The sequence below is a fragment of the Chiloscyllium plagiosum genome, unplaced genomic scaffold, assembly GCF_037043375.1.
Source record: "Chiloscyllium plagiosum isolate Xiang-an unplaced genomic scaffold, Cpla_swu_hap1 HiC_scaffold_22, whole genome shotgun sequence".
In the NCBI taxonomy this organism is placed as follows: Eukaryota; Metazoa; Chordata; class Chondrichthyes; order Orectolobiformes; family Hemiscylliidae; genus Chiloscyllium; species Chiloscyllium plagiosum.
The window spans coordinates 41,893,127-41,900,020 of NW_028270160.1; positions in this window are offsets into that span (position 1 = coordinate 41,893,127).

Genomic DNA, 6,894 nt, shown 5'->3' on the forward strand with positions numbered 1-6,894 from the left:
GCAGACAGGAGGAGAATGTGCAAGCTCCACACAATGGCCCTAGGCTGGAATTGAACCCGGTTCCCTGGCACTCTGAGGCCTGAGTGCTAGCCACTGAGCTACCGTGTCACCCATTTTCCATTGTCACTTGCAATTTGCCAGCACAAACCTGGATATTACCCAGATCTTGTGCATTTGAATATAGACTGCTTCAGTATCTGAGGAGTCACAAATGGTACTGAACATTGTGCAATCATCGGCGAACATCCCCAATTCTTAATGGAGGGAAAGCATGGATTTGAAAGTGTCTTGCTTTATAGACCAAACAAAATCTCTGGCTTTAATGTTATTTTATAACTGAATCCTAGAGGTCAGAAACAATCTAAAGATAGTTGCTCTTTCATTTGAAATTTTTAAATTAGGATGACTGGAATCCACAATTGCATACCTTGAAAATTATGGTGTGGAATTTCAGCACTTTGGCAATTGAGTTATGTAGGATCCTGGTAGTGCATGGAAAACCCAGATGTATCATTATTGCATTCATCAGTGACTTTTTAATGCAACTGTTGCACTTGGACCTGATTTCCAGACTTTCTGATTATTTACCATGTGTGGGCATCATGATGACCCATGAGTCTAGTTCAGCAGAACCACTGAAAGGATACAGTGGAGATTAGAGTTGAAGGATTATGCGGGAAGGAGACCAGATGATGTAGCTTGATGCACTGATGTAATTGCATCAAGGAAAGGTAATGTACCAATTACTCTCATCTTAATATAACATTATTCTTACTCTCATAATAAGCCTCAGTGTGTGTGGTCCATTATCTATGCAACATACTACATTATCCTCTTCATAAGTCTCTTCCTGTTCTTACAGGAGAGGAGCACACAGAACATGTGGATCGAAGGTATCAGAGGTGACCCTCCAACCATCCTAATACTGACAACTACTGAAGAGTATGCAATGGAGATTAGCTGAGTGTTGGCCATCAGAGATGGAGGGCTCCTGGTTAGCTGTTGATAGAACCACACAACCTTATGGAATGCAGGAGTTACTCATGTTGACTTGGCATCATCAGCCACTTAAGTACACAATGTTTCACTTGAAACCTTTTAACCTTGACCTTTCTAATTTCTCAGCACCTGCCTATGGAATTTCTCAGACTCGCTACCACAGCCACATCTCCTTCCTCAGCACCTGCCTACGGAACCAAATTCACCTGCACCTCCACACACATCATTTACTGCATCCACTGCACCCGATGTGGCCTCCTCTATATTGGGGAGACAGGCCGCCTACTTGCGGAATGTTTCTGAGAACACCTCTGGGACACCCAGACCAACCAACCCAACCACTCCGTGGCTCAACACTTCAACTCCCCCTCCCACTCCACCAAGGACATGCAGGTCCTTGGACTCCTCCATCGCCAGACCATAGCAACATGACAGCTGGAGGAAGAGCGCCTCATCTTCCGCCTAGGAACCCTCCAACCACAAGGGATGAACTCAGATTTCTCCAGTTTCCTCATTTCCCCTCCCCCCACCTTGTCTCAGTCCCAACCCTCGAACTCAGCACCACCTTCCTAACCTGCAATCTTCTTCCTGACCTCCCCCCCCCCCCCACCCCTACTCCGGCCTATCACCCTCACCTTAACCTCCTTCCACCTATCATATTTCCAACGCCCCTCCCCCAAATCCCTCCTCCCTACCTTTATCTTAGCCTGCTTGGCACATTTTCCTAATTTCTGAAGAAGGGCTCATGCCCGAAACGTCGATTCTCCTGCCCCTTGGATGCTGCCTAACCTGCTGCGCTTTTCCAGCAACACATTTTCAGCCCATTTCTAATTTATGTCCTTCATCTCCCACAGGCCCATCAAGTGATGAGGAGGGCAAAGTGTTCTCAGAGGATGTCACTCACATGGAGAGTGCACAGTCACATGACTTGAGGAGACTATGAAAGAGCTCTCAAATGCACACTTTATTGAGACTGGGTAGAAAAACAATAGGGCTTTCACAGGCATCTCACGCAGTACAAGAGCAAACTGCGGAGAGAGGGGCAGCAGTGAAGAACAAGATGCTCGAAGCTTTACTGCAGATAAGTATGGAGTCTCAAGAGCCGTCAATGAAGGGGGTAATTCTGAAGGAGCAGCAAACAATAAAAAAACGTAGGTAGGTGTTCCAGCTACACTGCATACTGCACTTCGAGAGAGACTGCAGCAGACAATCTCCAAAAGGGTGTCACAATGTCACTGATCTTTGCAGGAATGCCCTCATTGGCCACCAGCATGCAGCATCAAACATGGCAGGTAGTTAATGTGAGTGACCCCAGGACACTGAGCACAGTCATCAATGGTGCATATGGCAGGAGTGAAGGCCCAGATCACAGACCTTTGCAGAAGCAGTTATAGAACTTTGTTAAATTCAGAAACATCAAAACATAAAGGATAGGGGTTATCACAGAACAGCATATAGGTGACTGGTTAATGAACAAATTTTATTTTATGTCAGGGCAGTGTCTTAAAGGAACAAATGTGGCAGGTTTTCTAATAAATGAATATAGTGGCACAAGGGAGAATAATGATGGGGGCTCAAATGTTGGGTGACCAGATTCCATTGGGAATATTACTTCTGTGGGGTCACGATATCATTGAACAGGAGTCAAATAGTCTGGAGCTAATTGGAGGTGGAGGGGGTTGGTGGTGTAGGAACATGAGGGAGAACAAAGCTCATGATCCCTGTAGGTACCAATGCCATTTGTAAAGCAGAGATACTTACATGCTGACTGTGAGGAGCTAGGATAGAAATTAGTAAACAGGTCCTGAAAGGTACTAATCTCTGGACTATTCCTGGTGCCATTTCTTGTCAGTACAGAAACAGGAGGATCATTTAGATGAATGTGTGGCTTGAAAGCTTGATTCAAAAGGGAGTGCTTTAGATTACTGCAATATTCAGACAGGCTATGGGATATATGAGGCAGATATTAGCTGGATGGATTGCACTTAAAATGATGGGGCCAATATCATGACAGGAAGGTTTCTTGGCATGGAAGGGACAGTTTTAAACTAGAAGAAAGCGAGGACTGCAGATGCTAGAGAATCAAAGTCGAAAAGTGTGGTGGAAAAACACAGCATGTCAGGCAGCATTCAAGGAGCAGGAGAGTTGACGTTTTGGGCATAAGCCCTTCATCAGGAATGCTTTAAACTAGCCTGGCAGTAGATAAGGAAACGCAACAAATACAACCAGAATAACTCGCATGTCCATGCTTACATGAGTGACAACATTCACTCAATAAAAAGTTCTAAATAGGGGAAAGATCCAAAGCTGTGATGTGATTTGCCAAAAGTGGAAGAAAAAACACTTGTCTTAAATTAAATCAGTGACAGAGAAGCAAAAGAGATTCAAGGAAAGGATAGTGAAGGTTCAGAACAAATACGTTTTTAAAAAGGAAAGATCCCAACTCCCATATCTGGACCAGTCTGGATGTCGAAGAACATATAAAAGAAGATAAGAAAGCTTATGACAGATATTGAGTGATCCCAACTGAGAAAGATAAAAGGAGCATCAAAAGTGCAGAAGTGAAAATAATAAGGACATTTGGAAAACAAAATGACACTACGCAAAAACTGTAAATTCAACAAAAGTCAAAGATGTTTTGTTACATAAAGAGTAATAGGATGGTTAAAGAAAGCACAAGGTTGATGAGAGGTCAAAAGTGAGCATTTTGTGAAGCAGAAGATGTGAGCATGAATTTTTAGTGAACATTTTACATCTGTTTTCACAAAAGAAGGGAACTGCTGCAACATTTGTAAAGAGATACATATTGGATAACCAGCATTGTGAAGGAGGCAACATTAAGCAAGTTCAAAAATTAATAACTTGCTAGATTCAACTTAAATATAGCCTAGGCAGCTTCAGCAAAGGGAAGAAACAACAGTGTCTCTGATGAGAAGTTCTCAACCCTTTTTTAACACAGGTATGATAGCTGAGGACTAGAAAGAAGGGAAGGGATAACCTTAAACTCTGAGGAATTAGAAAATACTATCATTTAGAAAGATATAGCTTAATCAAGATCAGTCAGAATGGATTTGTTAAGGTCATAGCTGACTAACTTAGAATTTGTAATAGAGGTGAATATCATGAGGATCGTTAAGAATAGAATACTTGTTAAGGTTTGATCATGGATTTTGAAAAGGCATTGGAGAAGGTTCCACATAGTAGATTGGTTTGTAAAGCAAATTCTCGGAGTCCAAGGAATATATCAGTGATCCAGAATTGGCTCAGTGGCTATAGACAAAGAGTATGAGCAATAATTTTGTTTATGAAGGCTGTTTCTAATGCATGCTGTTCATTCCAGAATTAGATCCCTAGCTTTTCATGACTTAAATATTCAGAAGTTTGCACGTGGTGCAATATTTGAGGAAGAAAACTGTAGACTGCAAGAAGAAATAATGAGTTTATCAAGTGAGCAGAAAAGTGGCACATGGAATTTAATTGAGAGAAAGATGAGATTATTGTTTTTGAAGAGAGCAAACAAGTCAAGGGAATATATAAATGACAGTATAGTGAGACGTTTGTAAGAACTGAGGGTCATCAAGTGAGTGCCCGCAGATCCCTGAAGATAGCAGCACATGAAGGTAAGTTGGTTAAGTAAGATTATGGGATATGTTTCTTTATTGACCAAGGTCCAGATTAGCATGCTAGCCTGTATAAGACTTGAGTAAGACCACAGCTGGAGTACTGTGTTTAGGTCTTGTCATCGCATTGCAAGCTTCGAAGACATGATCATATTAGGCAGCAGAATAACAGGGATTTACAAGGATGTTGCCAGAAATTGAACTCTTTGAGCTTTGAGGAAAAATAAATAGGCTGGGGTTGCTTCTTTGGAAAATAGATTGAGGCGTAGTTCAATAGGAGTATAAAATTATGAAGGGATACAGTGGAAAGGAAAGGTCATATTTTCATTGATCAATAATGATGGAGCATCGACTTCTTGATGAATGCCACCTTCAGGAAGCCACTCTGCCTCATTTCTTGCTGGTCATATCCATCCCTGTGCAGGTACAGGTCAAGCAGTCTTTGGTAGTTCCCATGTGGGCTTCAAAACCCAAAGGGCATCAGCCAAGAGCATGCTGTGATCTGAGTAGTGTGTCCCTACCTCTGCTGATATCACAGGATTTTCAACACATAGATGTAGCAGAAAAAGAGTGAAGATTTTTAGTCATATGAGGACATATCCACAGATGCGTCACACAATGCTGGATTGTTAATCTCCTGTTCATTTCTTAATTCTGATGAACAAAGCTGAAGAAATCAATTTTGTTGTTGCTCCATGCAGAATTTTAAGTTATGATCTTAAAGGAGTCTCTTGAAAGAATTGATTGTCCTCAACATTTCAGACAGCACATTTTAACCATCACCTGGAGGACTATTTGAAATAGGTGAAAGAAGGTGGTTATAAAGTGGGGTCATAAGTGGGGTATAGTTGAAGAAACAGGCATAAATGTTTGAGGACAATCAGTGTAGGTGTTCATGATAGTGATAATTTGTTGATTGCAAAGCAATTTTATTTAGGCAAAGGGATGGTGCCACTTGAGTTCACATGTTGGTTGCCTGAGCTGTACAGCCTAACTAAAGTTTATCATTGCAAGGGTATCCTGGGCAGCAAGGTGCACCTCTACTGGAGCCATAGCCACAGGTAGTTTTTACTTTCTGTTCCTCCTCTGGAGTGCCAATGCACTCTACATTTTTCCTTCAAACCTAGCACAGTTGAATGTTGTGCAGAGTGTAGCGTTCTTTCTGGTGACCCTAGTTGGTGTGCTTTGAGGGGCACCTCCAGATCTACCTAAATGTATCTCCAACATCCTGATAACTTGCATATTAGACACATCTTGTGGTCATATGGCTTCAATAAACTTCACTCTGACACATCATTGTTGGGACTGTGCCCAAATGTCATCGGTTATGTTTTAAGTGTCACAGAAGCCAACTGCTAAGTACATTCATACTTTCAGCAATGGAATGAACTACACCATCAAAGATGGCTACTGGGAGCAATTTGCACTTGGGCAGAGAGGCCTAGATAATATCAGTGTCCCACGCCAGGAACTCTGTTGCCTGTGTGCCCTTGCACATGTGTGATGATGCCACATTCAATCAAGGATAAGCTGAGACTCATTAATGTTAACTGACAACAGAAATTTTGGTCTAAATGCTGAATAATTCAGCCAATTAATGCATGCTTGTCATTTGCTCAATGATTTCGACGTATAACCATTCCCACAGAATATCCTATAAAATTTTCAGCATAATACAATGCAACCCCTCCATTACTGGAACAGTTATTTGTGTGACAACGTAAACTGCTTGCAAACCCCTGTACCCCTCACTCATAACATCCACTTCAAAGAAAGTTTTGAAATTTCTGCCTGAACACTATTTAAATTAAATTGTATAGGCACACAGAAAACACTTGCTGAGAAAGAACCAATTTTCATTCAGTTAACCTGTTTCCATCCCGGTAGTGGCAGGACATGATGCCAGAACGGTTAAACAATCCTATCAACCATATCCCAAAACGTAATATTCAGAACTATTACATTTGCATGATATAATTCAAGTTGCCTTGGGATGGATGGTTGGTGGGCTCCAATACCTCCATGTTCTGAAGGATTAAAGTCTTCACGATCTGAGTCATTCACATTGATTGCCACAACCAGCATTTGTGCACGGCCAACCAGAGCCACAAAATGCAGTATCTTTTCAATCTGGCTGACTTCATTCGTGACAAGGGCCCTGCCTGGCACACACATGGCACTGCTCATCCAACTACATAGACAGCAAATATTTGTTGCAAATCCCCCGGAATGAACATGGGGGAAAGAAGTCGAGATAAAATTGACAGCCACCAGA